The sequence below is a fragment of the Lichenostomus cassidix genome, chromosome 11 (assembly GCF_008360975.1).
Source record: "Lichenostomus cassidix isolate B80296 chromosome 11, HeHo_3.0, whole genome shotgun sequence".
NCBI classification, from domain to species: domain Eukaryota; kingdom Metazoa; phylum Chordata; class Aves; order Passeriformes; family Meliphagidae; genus Lichenostomus; species Lichenostomus cassidix.
This window is the reverse complement of record NC_139492.1, coordinates 3,186,632-3,211,503: the sequence shown is the minus strand read 5'-3', so window position 1 is coordinate 3,211,503 and position 24,872 is coordinate 3,186,632. Positions and strand designations below refer to the sequence as shown.

The 24,872-nt window shown below is 42.8% G+C and overlaps 1 long non-coding RNA gene across 1 annotated transcript; it reads left to right on the top strand.

Moving 5' to 3' along the window:
• The first annotated feature begins 576 nt into the window (after nt 1-576).
• LOC146432067 (uncharacterized) lies at nt 577-24,872 on the top strand. The gene is made up of 3 exons (XR_014854399.1): nt 577-628; nt 1,065-1,168; nt 23,375-24,872. It is a non-coding gene; the product is annotated as an uncharacterized LOC146432067 (long non-coding RNA).

The window sequence follows — 24,872 nt, the reverse complement described above, 5'->3', positions numbered from 1 at the left end:
TCCTACTAAGTCCTAAAGACTCAGTGCCATTGGCTTTTCAAGGTAAAAACTCCACTGGAAACACTGTTTAAAATTTTACATGGAAGTCCTGTTACTACGTGAGAAAAGAAATGAGATGAGCAATCCGTGCCTTATCCTGGGGGGTTGAAACTGGAACAAAACGCATTCACCAGTAATCATTTTACTGTGACTGTGTGGCTCCAGTCCAAAGCAGTTCTTGTTTCCTGTTTAGTCTGAGAGAGACAACTCACAGCTCTGTTTTTGGGAAAGCACTGGTGGGGTGTGAGGAAACACTGCCTGTGTTATCTGTTTGTGTTACCTTGAATGTGACAGCAGTTGAAGCTGTTTAGTGCTTTTTTTTGTGTGTTTTCATTCTCTAGTTTGCCCTACACTTAATTTTCTGCAGCCAATTAGGTCATTATAATGCTTTAATCTGCCTTTTCCATAATAGAGGCCACAAACTTTCACCCAGTAATTCTTGCTTTGATCCCAATAATCATGCTCCAATTGTAAATCCTCTTTTTTTTTTTTTTTTTTTCCTTTTTTTTTTTTTTTTTTTTTTTTTTTCCCTCTAACACAGGTGTCCTTAAACTCCTTGGTTTTTCCAAGTAATTTTAAGCATGTAGAGGTACAGTTTGTCACTGGCTGTGTGGCTCCACTTGCTCTGTATCATTGCTGGTTTTTTGAGGGAAGAGGCATGGCCCATTTCTTCTGGAAAGCTGTTATAATCCAGATGAACATGTGTCTATGTGTGGAAATAAATTAAGACTGCAAGAAGGTTTTCTCCCTCCTTCAGTTCTGTCTTTTTAGCAAAGTTGTGCTTCCCTTGCTTCCAGTTTTAGGCTCTGTAAAGCATTTCCCAGGCAGCTTCCCTGCTCTCCTGCAATTCCCACCTGCCTGGGCAGCAGGAGAACTTTGTCTCCTGAGACACCAGTGTGTTGAAATGGTGGAGTCATGGTTTTCAGCCTAATACCTGTCCCCATTAGAGTGGGCAAATAATTCAGGTTTTTGTTTAAAATGAGAACTTTTTAAGTGACTCACACGTTTGTTCCATTTCTTCAAAGGATTGTTCCATGCTGGCAAAATCTCCCATGGAAAGTTCAAGAGAAAATTCATGGAAGATCTGCAGTTTTCAGAGTTTTGCATTGCTTACCTCTGGCTTATTCAGGTAAGTTGTTCAATTAGATCTAATTCTTTATTATTATCTATATTTCCTGGACTGCATGACAGGAGGAGAAATCCCTCTTTATGGAGCAGCAAATGGTCAGACATTGCCCATGACTAGTGAGCTGAACAGGCACAGGAGGTCTGTCCTTTCCAAGGTTTCCAAGATATTTCCTTCTTAAACTCTTCAGCAGAAAAAAAGAGGGATAAAAAAACTTGAAACTCGAAATGCCTTTCTGACAGTTTTCAGTGCTAATACACAGCTTGTGCATCAGGTTGGGATATAAAAACCTTGGTTAAGGGGCTTTATGGAGATATGTTAATGTTCTAAACATTGTTATGTTGAGAAAGAACAGCTGCATGTGCTTCTGCTGGTCCAAGGCAGGTAGGGGTTCTCTAATTAAATTTTTCTGAGGGCACAACAGCTTTCCACAGCTGCCCATCATCAGAATTGGTACTTAATTCTGCCTAAGGCACAGGGATGTGATTTATTTAGGGATTTTATGATTTAAATGATTTTATTCTTCTGTAATAAAGATCCTGACCAACTTGTAAGTTTATCATCTTTTCCTGTTGTATTGACGAGAGATGCAGAATGGATTTTTGTCTTTTCCCTTTGAGTAATTGTTCATACAGTTTCCAGTTAGTCTTGAAAAGGAATTTAGACTGATCTTGAGAGAGAAATGCAGAAAGGAGAAGCAGAAAGGAGCAGCCCACACCCTGTTTCCACACATCTGTTCATGCTTACTCTGCTCTTTGCAATCAATGTCTCAATGTTGGTTAGTTCCCTCTTGGACACAGAAAATGATACCAGGATGGTGTTTCAAGTTGCAGAAACCAAAGGCCTTTTTATGGTGTCTCAGTTCTGTCTCCTTTGTCCACTTGAAACAGGTTTTTCCAATATAAGAAGCTTACTTAACCCAGGATTTAAGGCTATTTTTATCCAGCGTGAAATGTGCACGTAAAGAAAGCTTTTGGAGATAGAGGACAGCACTGTTTGTTTTTCCTCAAGGTCTCATTTGTGCTTGGGAAATGTATAACTATTTTCTGGAAAACTTAGAAACAGATATCCTGCACACTCATATTGTTTGGGTCAACTTTTTGACGGGCAAAGCGGCAGATGAATTTGCAAAATCCCACTGGTACAGTTATTCAAAGAGCTGTAATGTCATTGCTTTGGATGGTCCTCATTTCCACAGAGATTCTGGATCCTTCCCTCTGAGATCTTTCTGAATCCTATCAAATACATGTGGAAGTTTCTCCTTCCCTGACCACTGCTCCTATATTGTTTGCAATAATACATAAGGACCCTCCTGTCTTCACCTCACATTAGCGACTAAAATTGCTATTATTGTCATAATCTATTCAAGTGCAGGTAGGATCTTTTTAAAGCACACCTTGTGGGTTAACACATCCCTTTTGCTGCTGCTCCCCAGCATTTCTTTGAAGTGTTTTATAGGTGCAAACCTGTGGGGTTAAAGAATTTAAAATCCTGATGCAAAGATAACAGGATTTCCCAGGCTTTCCCAGAGTGGCCATGTCACTGTTACAGGACAATTTCACTCCACCTTAAATGCAGGAGTAAGTCTGCACCATTGTGAGCTTTTAATCACTCCAATTACCCTGCTTTTCCCATCCTGACAGCTGGCATGCACAGGACTCCCTTGTTAAGGCTTGCATGAGAGGTGGATTTTTATTTTTTTCAGTCAAGTAATGGCCACAGCACCACGCACAGCCCCAACAGCACCCAGCAATTTGCTCAGCTGGAGTTCTCTGATTTTTCACAGCAGATGCTTAATGCAGAAACCACTATAATGTGCCTTTCCAGAGGATGCAGCTACACAGAGCAAACTGAATCCAGGGGGTCCTTGAAAAGCCACTGCACAGAGTGAACATTAAACAAGAACTTGGTTTAAAAAGCTGTGCTTTGAGCTACAGGTTTGGCAATACAGACTATTTGGCTTTTGAGTCAAAAGTGGGTAAATTCTGTGGTACCAGAATAAAAATATAAGTATATAGAATAAAACATACTCGTAAAGGACTGGCATTGCCTCAGGTTTAAGGAGAAGCCCTACTGTCATGGAATATTCTGAGCTGGAAGAGACCCACAAGGATCATGGGTCCAGCTCTGAAGTACTCAGCTCTGCTCTCCTGCAGCCTCTCCTGAATGGCCACACTGTGTTGACTTGTCAAGAAAGATTATTATGGGGTTTTTTTGGCTAATGGAGGTGAATTCCTCCCTCTTTCTTGCATCCTGAAAAGTTCTGGCATGGTCATTGAGAGTATCCCTTCTCAAGTACTTGATGAACAGAGAGACAAAATCTGAGTTTTCCCAGCAATCATAACTTGCCTCTTTAACACTCAAATCCTGCATGTAGATCCCATTGCTCCTACACCAACTCAGTACCAAAGGCTGATTTCACCCTCTGGGAGGCCTGTTGTGACTTGTGGTGGGTCAAAGGTGCAATAACTTGCCAAAGGCCACAGTTGGGCCAGAGTTTTGTCTTAGCAGCAATGCCAGCTCATGCAACTCTCTAGTTGACCATCTGGCATCCTGAACTGTGGAACTGGTTAGGTCCCAATTTGCTTTTTAAAGAAAACATGATGTGTTGGGGTTTTTGTTTCTTTGGGATTCCCCCTGCCCCCCATATATCCTGCTCCTTTCCCCTCACCTGGATATCCCAAACAGTCAGACAGACACTTCTGGCACAGTGAAAGAGATGGTTCTAGATCATATTTAGTAGTTGGTTCTTGCTGCTGCGTTACACAAATATTGCAATGTCACCAAATTCCCAGGTGTTCTTCAGGAATGTGTTCTCTGGAAAACTTCTCCCAAAAGCACTGAGCTGAGAACCCCCACTTAAAACACAGTCTAAATTGGATGCCAAAACCCTATTTGAGAGGAAACAATTGAATTCCTTTCCCACCCTGGCCCATGAACAGAAACTAATTTATCCACTGCAAAATTCTCCAATGGTTTAATGCACAGCTGCTTCTCTTCTGTGCTGAGCTGGAGCTGTGGCTGCTGCTGCAGTGATCACAAAGGCTTGCAAAAGTGTTGGCTTCAGCTGCCAGGCAAAGAACAATGAAACCAGGAGCCAAGAAACGTGAGCACAACACAAATGGCCTGGAGGGAGATGTATCATGGCTGTGGTTTTACACCAGCCTCCCATGCCCTCCTTCTCCCTGCCCTAAAAGTTTGTTTGAAAGCTGCACAATACAAGTTGCTATGGGATCTCTCTCCGTTTATACCAGTGCAGAGCTGAAGGTTTGCTTTTGTATTTGGCTCCAGAGCAGCTGCCTGCAGGGTTATGTGCTCATCCTACGTGTGTCCCAGGAGCTCCAGGTCCTTTTTGGGATTCCAGGTGTGCTTCTGTGAGCAAGAGGGTGCAGATTCTCTGCTGCTTGCAGGAATAACCGTGGTGTGTTTTGGGGAAGGAGGGGCAATTTAGTATTTTCCCTCTCTATGCACAATTCAGTCCTGTAGTACAAAGAAACTTCAAACTCTCATTGATTTGGCTGTGTGAGGGTCTAGATCCCAGATCTGCTGTCCCCTCAATCTCCCCAGCCAGACCACTCCACACCTTGGCCCAGCAACCCCTGTACCTCTCCAAAGGCAGAAGGCACCTCAGCCTTGGGAACAGGCTTTGAAACGAGAATTTGTTTCCAAAAGCCACTTTTTATTTGTACCGAATTAAAAGCTACCTTTTAATTGCACAAATCCTCCCCCAAAGCTGGTGCTGAGGCCCCTGCTGGGTGATGTTCCAGCAGATGGAGGTGCCCAGGCAGCCCCAGAGAGACACAAACACTGCCCACTTGTATGTGCCTTCAGATCTACATTTATTCAGACAGCCTCAGCATTGCTATGGCAACCCCAATCACAAACTGCAAAGGGTTCACGCTACAACCCAAAAAGGCTCATGCTTTAAGGGCTTTTCTCCCTTTCTCTCCTTCTTTCTTATTTTCTCCATCACAGCAATCAGTTCTGAGCAGATGGGCCTACAGCAGCTTTATCATGGACCCTTTGTGTACTGGGAGCCCTTTGTTCCCTGATTTCTGAGCCTAAGCAAATGCAGCTGCTCTTGGAGGCAGTGGGAATATCAGGTGTTTGTTTTGCAGTGACTCAGATCTGCAGGATCCTTGCAATGAAACCACCCAGTCCTGTGGCTCTGGTCAGCTGCAGAACATCCCAGTGGGGTGAGGTCTGTACCTGCTGGTCTTGCATTGCTCTGTTTGGAGAAACTCTCCTTTACTACAGCCAGAAAAGCTTTGGTGCATTTTCTGTGTGCCAGAATTTCAGAGCTCTGGCAGAAGAGCTCTGTCAACTCCTGTAGGAGTGGTGTAGGAGATTCTCATCTTGCTTACACCCTGCTCTGAAAGGTCACTAATTTTTTGCAGAAGCAAGGACTAATTAGCTGCATGCACACCTGCAGCCTCAGCTGAGATCACTGTGAGCTTCCAGGGATGGGAATTTATTTGGCTGCTTCTTAGGATGGTTTTGCTGTATGCTTGGCCCTGTCTGGAATATCTGTTTACAGTGGCATAAATGGACCTTTATTTTTTCTGTCCTTGTCCTACTTATGTTCATAATGTGTACACAAAGCTCTGTCCATCAGATGAGCTCTGTGATGAACAGATTTGTGGAATTCCTTTGTGTGCCCACAGTGAAGCAGAGTAGCTCAGGGGATCTCTCATTATATTTAATTTTCTATATATTGGATGCATTTCAGAACCATCTTCCTCTCCCAAACTGAAATGTGAAGAGCAATTCTGTTCTACCCACTGACCTTCATGTCCTTGCCCCAGGCGGAGCAGGAATTCCTACCAAGCTGATATTTTCTCTGCTTCTGAGGAAAAAATTCTTTATTTACTCTGAGTCATGTTGGATGTTATCTGTAGCTCTGTGGTTACACAATTCATGATCCTTCTCCCTGCCTAGAATTTGCCACAGGATTATCAGAAAGCAGAAACTGCAGGACCTTTATGGGTGTGAACACAAATTTCTCTGATTTATTTTGACTTATTCTGACCATTTGCTGAAACAAGTCCCTCTAAGTCCGGCTAAGATTTTACACAATTGATGTGGTTTTCACATCTTTGAGCAACACAGTTGCACTTGCATCCTTTGGCTGAAAAGGGGATGAACTCTATGGCTGGGGGGAGTTCCTGGATCATAGCAGCTGATATGGAAAGTAGGGAAAATGGAACCAAAACCACCTTTTCATGTCTCTAAGGAACGTGTCTTGGTGAGCTCACACACAAATCTGGCTTTGAATGCCTCTTACTTGATATAATTAAGAGGGATCTTGGGTTTTTTTAATTTTATTTTTAAGAACTAGCAGATGAACATGGCCAAAAGTGAATAGGACCAATGTGAGGAATTGCTAAATGCTGAAAGAAAATAAAACCACTGGGAGGAGTTAAATTATTGCCTTAGCTTTAAAGACAGAATGTGCAATATTTAATCATAGTCTTCCATGATTGTGCATTATGAATGCATTTATTGAACAGTGAGGTGGGTTCAGCAGTGCCCTTGTGCCCACTGTGGGCAGAGCTCCTGTTTGCTTTGATCCCAGGTGTGATCCCAGCAGCTGCAGCCTCTCCAGTGACAGTTCTGACACTGAACAAACTGCAGAGCATCTCAAAGGGCTGGTGCAGCATGAAGGATCTCCCACAGAAATAGTGATTATCCCCTCTCTGTCTCCAGCAGACAGCACAGCAAATGTTTGCAGAGCACAGCAAGCATTTCAGTATCAATCCCATTGCTTCTGAATGGTAATGCACAAGAGAACTATATGTACAAACACCAAAAATATTTTCTGGGCATAAAGCCAAAGCAGAATAATTTAACTATATTGAAGTGCTTCATGTTTGGGGGAGTATTTTTTCATGCTAACACGTGAAAATCAACATGTTCTCCAGGAAAGCAGAGGTTTTGGAGAACCAGCGGTGGCAGAATATTTTTTCATTGAATTTTGACCCATTTTCCTAAGGCATGCTGTTCAAAACTCAGGGGCACATGCAAATTAGGGGCAAAAGTCTAATTGGCACATGCATTTGCCGTGACTGTAAGAACAGAATGAAAGTGATTTGGTGTTGGGGGATTAATAATACCCCAGGTCTGCACAGAAGGGGAGGGTGAGGGGGTGGGAGGTGGTTCCAATTCCATGCTTCCTGCCAATGTCAACCCTGGCATATATATAATTAGCCTCCTTGATGAACATCACAGAATAAAAATATGAATAGGGGAGCTATTCTACTCTGGCAGCCCCAGGCTGAGGAACTGGAAGGAGCAGAGAGGCTGAGGGTGGGCAGCAAAGCCTTGTGGATAGAACAGCTGGTAATGAACTTGGCTCACTGGAGGCTTAGCATGACTTCCCTTTTCCTTGTTGGTGGTAAAGCTCCAGTCCCAGCCTCCTTCCTGACACCCTGGTCTCTCTCAGAACCTTGTACAGTCCTGTCCATGACTGCTCTGCTGTTTAAGGTGCTGGGGAGTCATGGATAAGCTCGCTCAGCCCTTGTGTGGAGCACCACAGCCCTCCAGAATAAAGAACTGCATCAGCTCCTGCTGAATACCACAATTCACACACACAAAGCAGGGAGCATTAGCTGCTCTTTTTTTATTTTTTTTTAAATAACCAAGGGAATCTATCCTTACCCAGAACGTGGAAGTAGGAATAAGTAGCTGTAGAATCCCCCAGGGCAGATGTCTGATAACAAATCCACGCAGTTTAGCTCTCCCTCATGGAAAATAAAGGAATATAAGAGCTCATTATTACCCGTGCCCCAAGCAGAAGCTTAGCAGCTCACAGTAGTGACAGCTCAGATTATTGGTGTATTTATAATAAAGTCTTTTAAGTCTGCCACATGGAAGGATTTGTGAGTCAGCAAAGAGAGCAAATAGGTCTGCAAGGGACAGGCCAGCACAGAACGGAAAACTGTCAGGAATTACTCAACCTTGAACATGCCCCAGTCTGCCTCCATTTCCTTCAGCAGTAACTATTGTTCTGGGAATGAGAGATTTATTTTGAATTTCTTTGAAAGCGCAGGGCAGGGAAGGCAGTGAGGAGTGTTGTGACAGATGGTGGTGGAGCAGCTCAGGCTGCCCGAGCTGGCAGCAGCACAGAGGTGAGCTCTGCACAGGGGGTTCTCCTAAATCACCCTCCAGGCAAAGATTGCTACCCAGCTGACCCTCTTAACCTACATCTGGAAATGCACTGTGCTGTACAGGTGTGTATTGCAGCAGGTTTGGGGGAAATGATTGCCTTTCTAGTGGGTTTAGAGCTGGAGATACCAATTTAGGGCTCATAGGAAGGAGAGTCCTTAATCCTGTCCAATCCGGAGGTTCCTTGCAGGGCTGAGACCGCAAGGAACCCAAAAACAAAACACAAGAGATGACAGATTGCCAGTGTTTTAACATTTAGAACTTTTTTTTTTATTTATATGATACAGAAGGCCTTAATGATATGTAACTTTTTGCATTGAAACTTTAGAAAAAAATAAACCACACTTACTGTTGTGACTGGCCAGGAAGCAGCAGCTGAATGCCACAGCAGAAAGGGGAGATTTTAATGAAGTGGATGCACAAGTCCTACCAAAATTCAGAATGGAACACTAGTTCACTTTAGGATCTTTCAAAGCCTTGCTAAACACAGCTCCTAATCACCTGTGCTCACTGATGGTCCCACTCTGCTTTTTATAGCAGTAGTAATCCAGGTAACCTGGACAAACTCCAACTTGGGTAATTATGTTCTCCTGACCTAAATTCTCCTCGGTGTTTCAAATGGATGCTATTCTTGGGCTGACATCCTTGATAAGCAATTGCTGCTCTGTGCACTCCAAAGGCTGTCTGTGTTTCACCTGAGCTAGATGTGTCTCACTGGACACACAGCCTGTCTGAGGGACACTGTGGGAGGTTTGTAAACTTAAAAACCCTCTGCAGGAGTAAAGTGGGAGAGGATTTAGGACATTTTGTTTACAATTTACAGCATCTACTTATAAATATTTTGGTTGATATATATCTGATGGATTAATTAAATCTGATATTTTGGGTTGCATACACACTCTGAGATGTGGGCATTGCAGGCACTTTAATAGGCAGTCCTAGAAATTCAGCTTTTCTTGGCATTTATCACTGGCATCAAAGAATGAATGCTCATAATTCTGCCAAACACTCAGCAATGAGGATTTCAGCTGAACATTTCCAGCTTGTTCTTCCCAGTTCCAGCTGGTCAACCTGAAACACACCAGTGGTTCCTGGAACCACATGTCTTTCAGGAAGGCTCAGCACAGAGCACAGACTAGAGAATACATGCAGATAAAGCCTCTTGAGAGTTTTTTTGGGGGGAATGAAGTGGGTGGGGGGTATTTGGGGTTTTTTTGTTAGTTGAAGGGTTTTTTAATGAAGACTCAAAGATGAGGCAACAGTCTGAGGAAACTGTAAAGCAGATCCAGGGATCACCCTGGGGACATCAGCTGAGTCAACGTTAGCTAAATTTATTGGACTTTCTTCCCCACCTTGATTTCAGTCTGCTCTGAGTGTGAAATGCTTCGATTCACTGTTGTGTCACCTATCTGGTTTGTGTTTTTACCAAAATCCTTTTACTCATCCTCATCCTTCAGCTGGTGCTTGGGCTCTACCTGCCCTCTTTCACCAGCTGTCATTTGTCACATTTCTCATAACACCTGAGCTCCTGGAACATTCCTGGACAGGCTTCCTTCACCAGCCAGGCAAGAACAGGAAAGCAGCAAAGCAGGAGCAACATTCCAGGAAACAAAGAAATGTGTGTAGGAAGGGATCCGAAGGGAAATCAGGGTCAAAAGCCCAGATCTGGAGAAGGATGGGATGGGAAGGAAGTAGGAGGGTGGCTGGAAGGAAGAGCAAAGCTGCTGCTGCTGTGAAAGGATGTGTCAGCAGAGCATGAAAAAGCGGAAGGTGGAAAGGTGGAGTGTCAGTGGGTAGAAGGAATGAGGAGAGGATGGAGCCACGAGTAGAAAGGACAAGGCCTGGGAACAGGAAACAGCACAAAGCCACTGCTCAGAGGAAACAGGCAAAATTCCAGTGTCATCAGCACCCCAGCCAGGCTGACACTGCCACTGTGACTCCTCTCAGTGGGACACTGCAGTGAGCTGCAGCCATGCACAGCAAAACCCCGTTGGTTCATGTCAGGGCACAGCCACAAAGCCACTGCGTTTTCATTGTGCAGGAAAACCCACAAATTATAGATGTTTGACTATCTAAATCCTGTTCTTTGCTTGGACACAGGCACAGTTGCTGTTTTAAGCAGTCAAACAAATTGAGATGCACAGAATGGGCCAGATGATTCCCCAATGCATTAAACATGGATGAACTTGACCTAAAATCCTTTAAAATTGCATTGACTTCCCTCTGCTGCTAGGAAAAATGTGAGTTACAAATGCTGGAGCCATCTGAGGCCACCAATTCCTTGAAATAAGGACATTACACACTTCAAACTCTCTGTGATAAGCACAAGAATGATTGCAGTCTTTGGCTCAGTATCTTGAACAAAGCACTCCTGGGATTTTGGGGAGGACTTGGAGTTACTGTGCTGTGTTGCTGCAGCCACTGTGGGAGTGCCTGAGCCCAGAGCAGGACCCACTGTGATGTTTTCCAGAGATGTTGTGAGAATTAAGGAGAGATTATAACATCTCTTTCAACTGGCTTCCCAAATGGTTTTATTGATGGTTTCAGGATGTGAGTAAATTAAGCAGATTAACTGTTTGTTTTTTTTTTTATTTCCTTGTATTTCAGCAGAAAGGAAAGTAGGAAACCCCCTTGCAGATTAATCTGCCATGAACTTAGTGTTTCTTAGCATAATCATTTTTTGCTCCTTTTCACTTTTGTTTTTGGGCTACTTTCATGTTTCAGTCTTGGGAATCTTTAGAGGTAGAAGACTTCTGATCTGCCAGGATCCATGTTGTGCTGAGCCCCTTTTTCTGTGCCAGCACACACTGGAGATGGCCCAGGCAGCCTGGGACAGGCAACAGTTTGTGAGAGGAACTGAGAAAGAAGAGAGGCTGTCTCCAAAGGGAAGTGGATACTGAAGGAAATAACCAAAACACGGTCAAAAGGCCACAGTGCTGCAGCTCCTGCTGAGTGTGGGATGGCAGAACTTATACCTGGATCTCTGCTTTTATCTGTGATTTTACCAACACCCTCTCCTTCCACCTCTGCATGTGAAATGAATGGGAAATACCACTCTTGGGTCAGGAAAAAGAGCTGAAGTGCTGAGGAGCTGAGATATCTGCAGATCAAAAACTTTCTGAGACTATAGAAGTCCAGATAAGTAGAGATCTAGAGACTACAGAGAAGTCCAGATGAGTCCCATGAATTCCAAAAAGATCCAGTGAAAACTCAAATATGAATATGACAAGCTGGAGGGAAAAGCACTCTGCCTTTGGATAGTGCCAGGAAGAGATCATCATTCAGAGAAACAAAATCTGCACCTCCTTAGATCCATGCTGGAGACACTCTGGGCATATGAAAGAGAAGAGACACACAGCTCTGGTACAGACAAAAGAAGAATTTCTTCCCTTGCCCTTAAAAGTCAAGATATTTTCACTGGAGGGAATATTTCCCTCCCATTCATTGTTTTCCCACTGGTAAAAACATGGTTAGTTTCAGGTTTTTTTAGCTATCTAGCTCCAAAACTGAAATCTGAAACCAGCAATTCAATTGCGTTTTTTTTGCACATCTTCTGGCCTTTGGCATCAGAAGTCAATAAGATCCCCAGATGCTGGGAGTCCATCTAGAAGATCCAGGTATCTCCTGAGCAGTGCCCAAAGCAGTGAGCAAACCCAGGCAGTGAGTGCCCTGTTGCACAGTTACCATAGAGACAGCACATTAAAAGAACTGTTTTCCCAATTCCCCCAGCAGTGATGGCAAATTAAACACAGCACCTTTCCTGCTCTTCTCCCTTTTGTTGCACACAGACAAGGTGCTGGATTGGTGATTTTGTCCTTGTGTTTGGGATAAAGGAACAGCCAATTTCGTGCCTGTTCCTCTGAGGTGCTGAAATGAAGCTTCAGTCCCACCACCTCTGGGCTTTAGCAGAGTTCACACCTCAGCTCTCCCTGCTTTGTTCCTCAAACCGTGCTCACACCATTTCCTGTTTAGAAGCAAAAAGGGGGCTAAAGAGCTCTTGGTGCTTCCTCTTCTAGCTCAGTGCAGTCGTTTCTTCCCCAGAAGCAGCTGACAGTCAGGATATTTCTCTGACAGGCACTTGAGCTATTTTTTTCACATTCTCATCAGTTCAGATGGCTCTTTGTAAGAGCAGTTTCAAACCCTAATTTCAAGTGGCTGAAAAATAATCAGATGAAATGGGTTCTTTGAGTTGGTAAAAGCATTAGCTGAGCAGGCTTGGTTCAGTGTCAGAGAAGCACAAAGCACAAGGGACAGAGCTAATACCCAAGAAAAGCTCTATGAGCTCTGTAAAGATACAAGAAATCTGAATCACAGTTCTGCAGACTTTGCTGTTCCTTTGCTGTATTCTCTGCACTTCTCTGAGGTCTAAAAAAGGATTCTGATGCTTATTAATTCCTTCAATTTAAACGTTTGTTGTTTTACTGAGTTCAGAAGTGGAAGCTTTGCAGATGAAATCCTTTGGTTTTTTATTCCTCCTCTCTGTTTGGGGAAATTGAAGTGTCACAGTGACCAGATGCACTGAAAGGTCAGCAAGACACGTCACATGTGAGCAATGAAAACCAAATCTTTTTCTGATGGGTTTGACTGAAGCCTTTCCAAGATGACAAGTCTGAAGAGAAGCTCTGGAGAAGCAAAGAGGGAGAGTTTTGAGAAGAAAAGTTTTCCAAATGCACAGGGAGGTCAGCACAGTTCAGATGATGGAGGATTCATATTGCAGGAGCCCTCAAAGGTCTGGCTGTAAAAACTGCTGAGTGAAGGCAAATCACCTATTCCAGAGTATATTCCTTTCCCCAAGGTTGATTATGTCCAGGAGATAAAGGGATATAAACCAAGTGACATCGTGGGACATCTTTTCACCGCCTTCAACATCCCCTCCCCAGTTTTAACATCCACCTCGAATCTATTTTCTGCTCATATTATTTTGTCATTAATTGCACAATAATTCTTCAATTACTGGAGACTGGAGAACAGGGAAATCCACCTGCCAGGTGCTCTGTGTCCTTAGGACTCCTCCTGACCTACATTTGGAAGAACTCCATTCTGCACCTCCTTTCCATCCCCTGGGGGCATTGCCTGCCAGGCACTGAGATGAAATTGAAGCTCCAAGTGCCAGCCCTGCCCTGTCTAACTCCCAGCAATCCATGGGCTGGCAGAAGGCACAGATGAGCCACATATGAAGCAGCAGCTGAATCAGGCTGTAATTTGCAGCCCAGGATACTCAAGTTGTGAAACCAGAGCTGTCTACCTCCATATGCAAGGCCAGAAAATGGTGATGTGAAATTCCCTCTCCACTCCAGGGAAAAGCAAGCTTTGGATCCCAGAGGATATATTTAGGATGAAGCTGGGATTCTGAGTGAATTGGTGCTCCTTTTTGTCCTCACCTGGGCAGTCAGTGGGATTTGGCCAGTGGGATAAAGAGCAGCAGATGATCCAGGGGCAGAAGGACTCAGCATCCTGCTGTGTTGATGAGTCAGGAGTGCTGTCTGGGATTTTTTTTTTTTTAATATATATTTTTACCCCGTAACTTTATGATTCTGTTGACTTTCCAAATACAGCAACAACCAATTTTACATCTTCAAAGTGCTTACAGATACTATCTGACTTAATCTCCCAGGGAGGAAACATAAGCAAATGATCAGTAACAGATAAGTAAGAGATTTAATTTTGTAAAAGAACTTAAAGCTTATGAGGAATTAAAGACCTGCTGTCAAGCTAAATCAAAGCGATGGAAATGAGCTGGAACTTGTATCCATCCAAGGTTTCTGGTATCCACTCTGTGAATATGGTCTGGGTGTGGAGTCCCTTGTTTGGTGAAAGAGCAGAAGAAAGACAAATTAACACAGCACCTCTCACAAAGATTCTGGCTTATTTTGTTACAGGAGAGGCCAGCTGGATGAAAATATTTCTTTTTGGATAGTAGTTGTAGAAGAATGGGAGGACTGGGGTCATAGAAAGCCAAAATCTTTGCAAGTGCCAAGTGCTGGTTTGAATGCACTCCTTTCTTTCAAGACCTTCAGCTATTCCCTGCATGCTGAGAAACACTTTCTGAAGGGCCATTTTGAAGTGGAACAGCACAAGAAAAGCATTCCTTTTTCAGAGAGCACGGAATACTAATTTAGGGTTGGCAGGTTGTGGGGGAAAAAAGACTCCTCATAGTCCCCTTTCACGAGGATGGTTTTTTCCATCCTTTTTGAATTTAATAATATGTCAAATGAGGGTTAAAGTGGTGTTTCCCCAGCTCTGCTCTGACTTTGATGCTCTACAAGACCTCCCTAATTCTGCTTTTCTCCAGCACTGCTCAGATATAAGAAACTCCCAAAGGCATTCAGTGAAGCTGCTAATTAAGCAAAGGAAAGCAGTGAAGGGAGAATGTAAACAGGGCAGGGATAATCAGATCCACCCAGCATCCTACAAACTGCTGTGAATATTTGCACCAGCTGAGGCATCACTGGCTTTGTGTTGCCTGCCCAGTACATCCCAGTTAGACACCAGACTGGTTTTAAAAGTCCTGTTTTGTCACCTGTTTTTTGATAGATTTTTAGTGAACCAACTCTCTGATGTTAAATATCTGAGCACTCTCTGGGTGAGGAACCTCTCTGCTTTAGGTTTGAGTCCCTATATGCTGAGTAGCATTCCTTTAGAACAAGATGGATTTTGAAAATAAATAAATAAATAAATAAATAAATAAATTTCCTGCACAGCTCCTCAAGCTTCTAAAGTCCCCCTATCCTTGTTTGACAGGTCAGGGTCCTTTGAAAGTGCTGATGTGCCTCAGTTTCCCTGCACCTGAGGCCAATAAAAGCCCCCTTGGTGCAGAGCACAGAGCTGCCCTTCCCCACAGAAATCTCCCCAAATTGCCCCAAACCTGTACCTCCATTGCCTTGCCAATACAGACACCAGGGAAGTCTGGATCCAGGTGCAAATTGGCAATAATTTCTGAGCCAGGCTGGGTTTTATCTTGTAATGATGGTTCATTACACTGAATTATGCCCTTACCTTAATGGCATCTTTGAATCAGGTTGTTCTTTCCAAAGAATTAATTATGAAGTCATTCCTGATTCGTGGAGCTTAAGTAGGAAAGTGCATCTCCAGATGTTGTCCATCACTTGGGTTATAGGATTATATATTAATCCTTTATAGCCATGAAAACATGTGGAAATTAGTGTTTGCTTGTTCTCTTGGAGTTCATCACCACAAAACACAGGATAATCCAAATGTGTGCAATGCCTGAGCTTTGGAAAAGCTTTAAAAGTGCTGTGTCTGTGTGGAGATTGGACCATCAATGTGTACTGATTCACTGAATAAAAAAGATCCACTGCACATCCATAAATCTCCAGATATTTACAGGAACAGTTTCCTGTAAAAAACCTGTGATCAAATCGTGCTTTAGAGCAGGGCTGGCTGATAGCTGACATTTCCAAACCTTTCACACAGACAATAAATCTGATGTACTGTGAGAAACAGGGACTTAAATCCCTTTTTATGAGAGATACTGAAATGACTCTGAAGAGCTGTCATTGCCACAGTTTGTGTGACCTAGAGCTGAAGGTATATTCAAAAATCAATCAAACTAAACAGAGCTTTTGAAGGGAGATCAGATGTGAACTGGTGTTTGGTTCATGTGCTGTGCATTTTCCAGATATGGGGTAAATAAAAGGTTGAGTGAGGAATGATCAATAAGAGAGTAAAGTGGAGATATCCAACTAACTCACTAAATCCAAGGCTTTTGGTAACATAATTATAACTCTGATGTTAGAATGTTCTATCCTACACAAGCAATGTCAGGAAGCACAGATGACAACCTGGTGTTCATTATATTGATCTGAATTCATGCAGGAAGTTTTTCAGCTCCTGTAGATTTTTTTGAGAGGGTTTGTACACTAATATTAAAGAGAATTACCCTGAAAATTATTGCACTGTACACATGGCTGGGGAAAAGTCATCTTGCATTTTTTTTTCTTGTCTTCTCTGGGGAAATTCCATTTTCACACCTGTGAGGTCAAGCTTGGAAATACTTGCCAGTTCTGAATGGTCTCATAGTGGAACACCTAGCTCTGATCTGCCACAGGATTTCTCTGATCTTGTCAAAGAAGCTCTTGTCAGGCTGACATGGTCTTGTTCTGAAATTCAGCAGAGCCTCTCCCTGGCCTCTGGCGTGACTCAAGTGTTTATATTCATAGCCATATGTAACAAATTGCATGCATGATAAATTTATTTACATAATTAATATCCAGAGAGATAATCTGGAAGGAATCCTGGAGAGCAGAATTGTATCCTCCTAGTGTTTAAAGCTAGCTTTTGAAATTATATGTTCTGCTTGAAGACACCCTGGCTTGAGAGCAAGGCTCAGCCTGGTCTGTCAGGCTGTGGCCTCAGTTTTTTTCCTGCTCCCAAGGACAATTACAGGGAGTCTGTGGCAGCTGAGGAGGAACTGTTTGGGTTAAGATCTTTCCTTTCTTGGTACAAACCAGAGCCCAGCTCTGACTGAGCTGCAGACACTGCAGCAGAAATTCCCTGAACCCAGCAGAGTGAGGAGTTCACTCCAGTCCTGTTCTCTTCCATCTTGCATTTCTCAGTGTTACCACAGTGCCCTTGGGCCCTTTTGAAAAATACAAAAAAACCCCCTCATTCTCTCTTTCAGCCCTTTTGAAAAATACAAACCCCCCCCCCCCCATTCTCTCTTTCAACCTTTAAATTTTACTTAGTATGTTTTTTCTTCTTTTTCTCCCAATGCCTTCTCAGGCTTATTTTCTTTTTTCCTTCCTCTATTCATCTAAGCTCTGTTTCACTTTGAATAAAGCACTATCCCCCGTAACAGGCAATTTAATTTAAAAAGAGATAACACCTATTTTATTTTTCCTTTTTGTAGCAGTCTCCTTCAAGTAGGCAAAGGTTCTCTGCATTGTGTTCTGTAATTAACTTGTCTTTGAGTCAACCCATATGCTCAACTAATGCAAATTATTTTCTGGCAAAGATCATTTATTGAAAGGAAATGAATGTTTTAATCAAAGTAACATTAAAAAGTAACTCAGCTGGTTTAGTGGTTCTGCAAATTTCCAAAGGATGATGGAAAATTTCCAAAGGATGTCAATATTCAGGAAAGCTTTGATTGGGTCTGCATGGGGGTGTGTTCTGCGTCCTGCAGTTTTATATAAGCCACATGATATTTCATCTTCCAAAATATTCCATACTGCAGCAGAAAAGATCTTGGGCCTTTCAAAATGTCTTGGAAAGGAATCTGGGGGAGACATGGGAGAAGTAGCTTTTCTCCAGCTCTGACTACTTAGTCACTGGCTGGAAGGACACCAATGGCAGGCACAGGGGGATTCAACAAACCTTTTCCAAAATAAGGATCATTTCAGTGTTTTGTGCCTCAGGCTTGAACCAGGATAAATGTGAGAGCATCAACTGCAGCAGAAATACTGCAGAGAGACTTTGTCAGAGAAGGGGGTGGGAAAGTTTAGGATGCTCAGGATCCTGGTGTGAGCCTCTCCAGCCCCTTGCCAGGTGAGGCTGGGTTGGTCTCTCCACCATTCTGAGAGAATTAATCTCCTCTCCTTGAAGCCTCAGGCCAGAAATTCAAGCCACACCAAACCTGGTCCATATGTTCCCAGAGAAAGTTCACATTTCAGCAGTCAAGTGGTTTTGTTCCAATAAAAAAGACAGAGCTTTGCTGTTGACTTCAGTGTGACCGAGGTTCCACTTGTAAATTGCCTTAAAATCTCTTGGCTGCAGTTCATTTCTCTCACAAATCCCTGAGGCCATGATTCAACAAAACAATAAATCCAGCTTAAGGGCTCCTTGTGCCAGCTCAGAAAAGTCATGACACAGAATCACATCCCACAGAGCACTGATCCAGAGCAACCAAACTTGCCTAGTCCAGTGTATTAAAAAATAATGAGAAGTTTATGTTGGCCCAAAAGGCTCTGCCTTAATGAGACATCTCCTGCAGCTACTGCTCCAGCGTTTTTACTCCATCAGAAATTGTCTGTCCTCTTCTAGGCAGCGAAAGTGAGAGTGAATGTTTTGTTCTGCACTCAGCACTTCACCAGAAACACGATCCTGAGCTGATGACTGATCCACATCCAGTGGGTAATTCTGGCAGATCAGCAGTGCAGAGATCTGCTATTAATGACCACAGAACCCGAGCCTTGCTCCAGCAGCCTGGGGAAATGCTTGGGAAAAGCAGCAGTGCTTTTGCAGAGGCACTCAGACAACATCAGGGTGCTCATTTCTCCTGGTCCTTCAACCAGCAAAGCTGCAAGGGAAAATCAGTGCAAAGAAATCTTCCTGAAGCACAGAGAGACTCAAGAGTCCAGTGAGATATCACCCAATGGGAAAGCAGCTGTGGAACATTCCAGCTGTGGCTGGAATGGGGAGTTATTCCTCCCAGTCCATCCCATGAAGATTCCCTTAGCTGCCCCTGCCAAACACACCCTGGTAGTCAATGACTGAAGTCAGGCCTGAAATACTTTAAATTCTTTGTCACAGCAAGGAGAAGCTCTGCAAATCCTGGAGATTCATGATTAGAAATTCCAAACTGAGCTCCTTTGGGGAAACAGGATTGACCTCTGATTGCAAATTTGCTTGAGTTTTCTGGATTTTTCTTTGTGGCCTGAAGTCATCGTACATTTGCCTCAAGTATTTCAACAGGATATTTTTTCTCTGTGAGTTATGTTCCTGTGTAATTAATTTTATTCTCCATTTCCATCTGGGCACTTTGACTCAAGGAATAACTTCATTGACTGACACAGGTGCCAGGTGAACATTTCACACTGACTGGGAATGTTCTCTGTGGCCCCTGGACCATGCTGCTAAATCCTCCCAGCTAGAGAAATAACAACTGAGACATCTGAGGTCACAGCCACAACAGCCAGAACAATCCTGGAGTCTCATCCAGAAAACAAGGAGTTGCAATAAACAAGGGAGAGGCTTCCCAGAAAGTCATTCCACAGTGAGCTCAGTCCATCCCGAGGCACAGAGAATTGAAGCAGTTTGTTGTAGCACTGCAGACCTTTCCCAATAGAGAGTAAACAGGGAGGTTTGCAAATCTGAAGGCTTTGAGTGACATTTTTAGGGCCAGAGTCCATTCTGAGCTCTGCTGTTATTCGCCCACAGCTGTTTTGGCTTTATGGTTGTTAAATTTAATCAGCGCTGAAAGGGGAAAAAAGGAAATTAATTCATTAGTGATAATGCTCATTGTTTCTTGCAGAGTTAGTGTGCAGAGCACACAGCACACTGCAGCCCCAAGACTTTACCCACTGGAGCAGATCTCCAAAAAGGAGCTTTCCCATGCCACAGCACTGACCCCCGGGAGCACACAGGGTGTTTAGTTCTGCTGGAGCCAAGGTCAGCAGGCAGATAATCCTAAAACCTTTCCAAAAGCAAGCAGAATTAAATTGTGTAACAAAAGACACTGGTTCAATTTCTTAGAGTCAATCAAAATCGCAGAACTCCTGGAGTGGATGGGCTCCTGGCACTAAAGGAAAATCAGGGAGGTAGGAAAAAAAAAAGCCCCAAGGCTGCCAGAGCTCCAGGAGTGTTTGGATAACACTCCCAGGGATGCACAGGGTGGGATTTTTGGGTGTCTGAGCAGGGACAGGGATTGGACTGGATGATCCTGGGGTGGGTTCCTTCCAACTCAGAATATTCTGTGATTCTAAGAAAATGGCATCCAAGCTAATTCCAGTTCCTTTGCAACCCAAGACCCCTAAGATACACAAATTAACACCAAATCTTGAATGAGTCTCTGATCAATAGTGGAAACATTAGCCAGGAATCGATATTTTACAAATCTCCATGGAGATACTGTCATGGCAAATCAACAACTCTTAGTCTGTGACACACATTGATGTTTATACCTCTAATTCATCCAAAATGTCCTTTTTCCATTCTTGCAACGAGCTAGAAAAACTTATCACATGCTGGATTGGATTCTAATTGCCAGCAGAATACTTGGTTGTTGACAGATCTGCCTTCCTGTTGGAAATAAGTGTAAACCAGAATAGGAAAGCTGAGCTGATCCAACTGAGGTCTTTTTGACGTGAAAAATAGAACAATCACCGGATGCAGGTAGATAAAATTTTTCCTATGGGACAAAGATTCTGTGGAACATGCTGATTTTGTAAAACTAAAACCTTCCCTGGGAATGCATCAATTCAGTTTAGCAGGGAAGAAAAAAAAAGATAAGTTGAATAGTTTACTTTTTTTTTATTATTTGTCACTTATTGCTCTTTGAAGAATCAACAATAAAAGAAACATCACTGGTAAGACAAAATTTTTACAGCTCTTTAACCACACAAATATGTATCAAAATCAACACAAAACGGCTTGGATGTGCAAAAAAAATTTTGCTTTGTTGAAAGCATCACAAGTTTTTGTGAGTTTTTTTCTTAAACAACAAATATTTTCTGAAGTTCAGGCTGTGTTTAGAAATCTCCATCATTTGAGATTCAGTCAGAATAGTCAATCTAGAATATACAGTCAATATAGAATATATGTCCTATTGTCCTATTATCTCGTGGATGTATGGGACAGAAAGAGCAGGATTGATGAATAAACTCAAAAGACTTCCAGTTCCTGTTTTCTGTCACTTTGGGCTGTTGGACAGTACATGACACCTTGAACATTTCTCACTTTGTTGATTTTCCTGCCCCTGGAGGGACATGAAAACCTGAAGGTTTCCTGTGTGATTCTCCTCTGCTGGGGGCTGAGGTTTCTCCTCGATGTCAGAGCATCCCTGGCTCTCCACAGCTTTTATATTTGAAAACAACTTTCTTTTCAGCCGGGTGCTCACATCACTCAGGCCACAAATACCCACCCAAAACACCTGCTCAGGGAAGGCAGCAAAATGTTTCTTCCCAGCTTGTAAGAAAATAAATTCTGAAGGCTGGACAGAACATGCCCAGCAATTCTAAGAGCAACATGACAAACAAATTAATAGCTCAGTGACCCAAATCCTTTACATGAGCAAGGACAGTTCTCTGTGGTACAGAATAAAATGAAAGCCCCTACCAGAATGGGATAATCTGTATTGCACTCAGGCCCATTTAAGAGATAAGTAATTTAGACATGTGAGGAGATAATATAGAAGATTTTCTGTTAAACTGCAGCAGACAAAGGAGGTTTCTCTGTTTGTTACCCTTGTTTGCCTTTGAGAGGTGCAGGAAGGCAAACAGAGGAGCTGCAGCACAGACCCCAGCCCTTGTTCAGGTCCTTTAGTGACCCAAAAAAGCTGAAACCACCCTCAGCCCGGTCAGAGTAGCTACAAGGTCAGTGGGAACGGTGTGGAACAGAATAATGAAATTCAGGGGTCTCCAGATGAGTCTCAGTGATTGCCATAATCATATATCACCCACCTCTGTCTCTCCTCTGTCCTGCAGTAAAGAAAAAGGCACTGGAATGATCAAAAAGGGGTTTTCCACATCGAAATTCTCTTGTTCTGCTTCTTTTGAAAAGGACTGTAGGCATTGCATTATTTCTACCTTTGTAGAAATATTTTCTCTTAAAAAGAGTCTTATTAAATAGTCTCCTGCTGGGGTTGACTTACAGAGGGGGGGTTATCTGAGCACTCCAGAGAGCTCTGAAAATAGAAGAGGGAAAATGCTTCAGTGAGGGAGAAAATACATGTCTGTTCATAAACCTTAATGTGAAATGTCCCAGAGTGCTGGAGACACAGAGAATTGTGGCTATTGAATTCGTTTTCTCACTAAAAATATTCTAGTCGACTCCAGATAGTTCCCTCTCCTCATCTGTGTTTCCAAATGCCTTCTAAAGATTATATCTTTGGAAACATCTTTCTTTTCATCTTTATTATCTTTGCTTTTGGGGTCAGTTTTTCTTTTTTTCTTTCTTTCTTTGTCAGGCTGCCATAACCACTGCTGTGTCTTCCATTTAATACACACATTGGCTGTGGAAGAATCCCAAAGTCTGAAGGAGCTCCTGAACGAGGAGTTCATTTTGAGGAGCTGTGTGGAGAATGTGTGTCATGAAAACTTTTGTTTTCATGTGTGTCTTCACCAGCCTGGGGATCCCAAACAGATCCCTAACCACATCAATGTCCAAAGAGATTATCACAAGCACTGAACCCAGAGAGAAGTTAAATGCAAATATAGAAAATTCTGCTTTTGTTTAAAGCCTTTCTCAGGCAAAGATTGATGACTGAAGAAAACAAAACCCATCATCACTTCCACATTTTTAATTAACCTCCAAAACGACTTCCTCATGTAGGATGCTTTTCAAGGAGCTACATCAAAGAGGAGATTACAGCTACAGAGCAATCCCACCAGTGGAGACGACCTTTTGTCAAGTTAAACCTGAAATTAATATCAAACTGTCACAGAGAAGAGAGGGGTAAAAATCCAACCACTGCAGCAATGAAGCTGCAATGTTGGAGCACTGAAATACATCCCTTTTAGGGATCACTTCTTCCTGAGCTCACCAACTTGGACATCCTGGCCTGGTGATCTTGCTGAGAAACAGCATTTCCATTTAATGGGTACCCAGAGTGCTTGCAAACCAGTTCAGGACACCTGGCCTGTGCTCCAGATTCATCTGAGCTTGTTTTGAGCCAGCAGAGCAGGGGAGCTCCACAGCACTGCACATGGACCTTTGATGCTCTGTGCTTTTAATTTATGATGGTGAAAAACAAATGTACCTTCTGATGTGAGGGGAGGTGGAGGAAAGATAATGTTATTTCTGAATCAAATTATCCTTTCTTTTTGTATTTAATTAAGAACACAATTTTGCTGGAGGCTGAAAAGCTTTGGCTTCAGTTTGCACAGACACATCGTATGTGTCTGCCTGTCCAAATATTTTACTCTTACATTTTACAGCAATATCTGGGCCTATAAAAGTGATGGCAAAAAGCCTGTTGATTTCAGCTGAACAGGAGCCAGTAGAAGCTGATTTTACCTGGACAGTGTTCTTTAACAGATGTACCTCAGTAATAATTCATGCTGTTGAATCCAACATAAAGCTATGAATGCACAATAAAAAAAAAATCAAAAAATCACAGTTCTACTTTCCTCTCTGCTTAATCAACAGGAACAGAGAGAAGGACCAGCTGACCTGAAATAAAAGATTTTTACCATTTCTCCTGCACTTCATGGCTGAAATGAAATCATCTTTCCCTCTGGGAGAGTGAGAGGGTAACACAGCACCCTATGACTATTTATGAGACATTTTCTTTGGTGATGCTTTCACCACCCCACATTTGTAACTCTTGACACATCATCTGCTCCGGAAAGCCTGGTGGAGTGAAAAGGCTGTTGTTCTGTAGAAAAGCAGGGTGAGGTCCATTTTCAGTGCTGGGGTAACAGAGCTCATCTCAGATGACACCAGCAGAGGAGAGGTTGCTGTCATTTCCTTGCACGAAGTAATTAGCAGAGGGCATTAATTAATCACTGCACAGCCTGCAGTGTGTCCAGCACGGGGAAGCTGTGAGGGAGTGTGAGGGACACAGACAAGAGTTCTCCATTTCTGTCCTGGAAAATTCCAGATGTTCCTGGGAGAATCTGGGTGCTCTCATATCCCTGAGGAATTTTTAGGGCTCCATGGAGGTTTTTCCCAAATCCAAGTCATGCCCCAGTTGGTCTCAGTGAGTTCTGAACACAAACTGTGAAAGTCTTTTCCTCCTTTCCCTTGAAACAGAGTGGAAGGGGAGACCTGCCTGTGGATTCAAATACTGAATTTCAGGCCTATCTATGATTTATAGAATAAATCATCTGTCTGTCATGCTTAGAACATGAAAAATGCTCTTTTTAGTGATAGAATGGACTCTGTTTCCATCTAGACCACATTCCCCCCACAAAGAACCTTTCAAAAGCAAAGAATTTCAAAAATCACTGCTATGAATGGCACGAGAATCTACATAGTAAAAAAGTCCTCAGATGATCTGTCCTCATTACAGATTTGTTTGTTAGCTTGAGTTTCTTGCTCCAGCAACGGTCAATTTTCACATGCATACAAAAAGTTCTTTTGTTTCCCCAAGTATGTGTGAATTTTGTGGAATCCTTTTAGGATAAAGAAAAACATATCCTTATTTTCAAAGCTGAAAATGCCAGAACCAGTTGCTTTGAAAACGAGCATCCTCTCCTCTAACGTGTTTTTCATTAGGATAATATGTAATAATATGTAACTCCCAAACTGAAATTAGTACCACTTTTCAGGAAGAAATCCAGTGTGTTCTTGCCTGGACATCTGTTGGTATAAATAATGTAGTAAAACGTGAATTTGGAAGAATTCTGTGTCTATGTTTGAGAACAGTTGTAACTGGGTAGTAATTCTGACAAGCTGCTTGTAAAGGCAGCGCTGTACTCAGTCCAAATACTGAACCCAGCAAAAAGGAACAATATGATTATTGCTGGATAACTCCAGCAGATCAGATTCACAACTTGCAGCCAAATAAAAGCAAAAAGTGTCAGACTGGTCCAGAAGTGTCACCAGGGAGCAACCTTGGGAGCAGCTAAGCCTGGAAAGGAAGTTTACAGTGAAAGCTGTTTGGTTGTTTGTTGTGATTTACATTTCCAATAAAGCTCAGCCC